Genomic DNA, 3,381 nt, shown 5'->3' with positions numbered 1-3,381 from the left:
AGGCTTACGAGGAACTATATGGTCCTGAGGAAGTATTTATTTCAGAGCTGGTATACTTGAATGAAAGAGGATTTATTGAAAAAAAGCATAAATAAGAGGGTAGTACAATGTAACTAGTAATGTGTAAATACTGAACAATTGCTTTGGTATCCCACACAATCTTCTCCCTCACTGTCAGAGATCTTTGCATGTAACTTTGTAACACTTGTTTATCTCAATGCCATATACGTTTACTGTTTCACTCTAGCCTGTCACTCAGACTTTCCTTTAACTCTTGTTCACTTAAACTTTACTGTTTCCTAGACACTCAGCTTTCAGCTTATAACTGCTTCAACACAGAACTGCTTGTCTCTCCTTTCACACACAGAACTAACTTATCAACTGTCAAACCTGTAACTGTAAAACCTGACTGACTGCTCTTTCAAGGACAGCTCTGACAGAACTATGGCTTGCCCAAGGTCATCCAGCAGCTGCAAGTGGAGGAGTGGGGAATCAAATCTGGTTCTCCTAGATTAGAGTCCGCACACTTAACCACTACACCAAATTGGCTCAGGGAGGGATTTCCTAGAGTCTATTTCTATAGGACAGAGCTGTACACTCCTGCTGCTCTTATAGAGCAACAATTGCCCTGAGGAGCCACTTCAGAGCTGGCTCTTCCAGCTGTTCTTTGTCCTCTTATGCTTATGTCCTGGCATCAACCCTGGAATATCCTCGTATATGTCTGAACACTTCAGGTCTCATTTCAGTCCATTGCACAGGGGTCCGTGTGAGCATGCACATGTGTACAAATAACATGCCTTTTATGAAGATGAGCCCATTTGTATACCTGAAATGTACTGGCCATTATTTGAGAATCCAACGGCAACTTTATGCAGGCATGGGCTTCTTAGATATGTCCAGTCAGACAGTGGAAACAAAGAGCCATCTTCTATTTTAAAACTTCAGCCTAGCCAAGCAAATGATTCAGAACTGAGTTGCCAAATGAAGGGATGGGTTCGAAAATAATTATTCTCCAGACAGGGCAACTTGCCCACTGTGGGCACAAGAGAAGAGACTGAAGGTTCAACACTGATATGACCCACTCTGTTCTCCACAGGACAGTGACACTTTTGATCATCCGCTGTGAGCCTGTAGGCTGCAGACATACTATGGGACCAAAGAGGCCCTGATTATGTGTCAGATATTCTCACATTACTCTATTACCGGACCTGGAGCTAGAGATTTGGTTGGTTATTCCAAATCAGTTCTTATAACTCATTTCACATCAGCATTTCTCCACTGTTTTTCCTGGTTATACATACCTATACATACATTCTCTCTGTCAGTTCTCTCTTCCAATTCTCCTTTCCCTATAGACTCTTCCTTCTGCTTTTCTCTTCCCTTTGGATCACCATTCTCCCTTTCACCCTTTTCTAGTCTTCCTGTTCTTTGACTAGCAAATACACAAGAAAAGCCTTTATTGGCAAGTATCCGTGGTGTGCATTCAGTAAAGCCAAACCAACCCCCCCCAAAAAACATTTTTTCGGCATTTTTCAGGTATTCAGCATACCGAATCAGATCCCCTGAGCTCATTCGGCTGCCGAATACTGAATGCTGGAAAAAACCCAAACCCCAAAAATTTTCAGTTTTTTTTCTGGGTTTCTCGGAGAGACACTGTTGCCTGCCTTTTCCCCATTCCCATAGGAAACAATAGAAGATTGAGGGCACTCTCTTTGGATGCCCCTAGAATTGGATCCCATGGTCCAATCTTTTCCAAACTTGAGGGGGTCTTTTGGGGAGAGGCTTCAGCAGCTACAGTAAAAATTTGGTGCCTCTACCTCAAACCCCCTCCCCTCAGCCCCCTGAATACTTGTTAGAAGATTTTTGCCATTGACTACAATGGCCCCATAGGATATAATGTAACGAAACTTTTTGGGAATCCCGAAAATTTTGGGTTACCAATAGAATACTAGTATTGGTATTTGGGTATATTCCAGAATCCCCCCCCCCAAAAAAATTGGCTTTATTATACCCAAATCCGAAACCCCCCCAATATTTTTCCTGCACACCCCTAACATGTATCAAGTTATCCATACAGACAATACACAAATATAGAGATAGCAAGGATAATTTGAGTATAACCATTTCCTCATATCCTTCTTTATTGTTTCCAGTAAGCTGATATATGCTCTAACCTTTTAGATCCAATTTTACTCAATCTGTCGGGCCATTTGGACACCTTGATGGTGTAGCCAGTTTGGTGTAGTGGTTAAGTGTACAGACTCTAATCTGGGAGAACCAGGTTTGATTCCCCACTCCTCCACTTGCACCTGCTGGATGACCTTGGGCAAGCCATAGTTCTGGCACAGCTGTTCTTGAAAAAGAGCCGTTTCTGTCAGAGCGTTCTCAGCCCCACCTGCCTCACAGGGTGTCTGTTGTGGGGAGGGGAAGGGAAAGGAGTTTGTAAGCCACTCCAAGACTCCCTTGGGTAGTGAAGGGCGGGGTATAAATCCAATCTCTTATCTTCTTCTACCGTCTTCTTAACGGCTCATTACCTGAAATAACTGAAAGAAGTAGCCCTATTTTTAAGTTTGGTAATCAAGGGCCAATTGAAAATTGTTCATACTCTTTGACTAGCTATTGAAGTTTCTGTTTGTGTCATACCTCCTTGTCTTTTGTACCTATAGGGCACCTCAGTTAAAATTTAGAGTATTTCAACAAATGGCAGTCAGATGTTTTTTCGAGCACTGCTACCTGAGATTTAAGTGTTTGAACCTGCAGTGATAACCACATCCTCTGCTCTTCAGCTATGGTTATTTCTCAGCATGCTGGGCCTGGATGTGGGAGTCTATCACAGGCCCATAGCTATGGTGGAGCTTCGAGGGGATCTGCCCCCTTTTCTTAAAGATACGGCTCCACAAAAATTTATCCTGTAAACTTTTTTTCAATCGTTTTTAAAAAGGCATGTGCTCCTTTAAGCAGAAAGGGGTACTTACTTGACTAATTCCTGCACTGAGCAAGGGGGTTGGAGTAGGTGACCTCTAGGATCCCTTCTAACTGTGTCAAGAAACTGGTCTCCTTTAAGCGAATTTTTTGACTAAGTGTTAGTTTTCTTGACTATAGAAGTCATCACCCCACCTGCCGGCTTGTTATCAGAATTTTGTTGTTTAAGCTGGCAGAAGTGATTAATTTGCAGCAGCTGAGAACTGTCATCTAAAGTGGATGACAGCTTGCAGTTTAGAGAACTATCCTGGTAACAGCTTTCTACTGGCTAAATGGTTAAGAACACCTATGTAGAATAGACAGCTTGAGAAGACTCAGAGAGAGAGGAGACTGCCTCAAAGCTCTCTTTGACTTCTACCTTGCTGCTATGGTTCTAGAGACTCTGCTCATCAGGAATGC

Source organism: Gekko japonicus, unplaced genomic scaffold (assembly GCF_001447785.1).
Source record: "Gekko japonicus isolate JY-2015 unplaced genomic scaffold, Gekko_japonicus_V1.1 scaffold377, whole genome shotgun sequence".
Taxonomy (NCBI): domain Eukaryota; kingdom Metazoa; phylum Chordata; class Lepidosauria; order Squamata; family Gekkonidae; genus Gekko; species Gekko japonicus.
Note: the sequence above shows the minus strand (reverse complement) of the source record.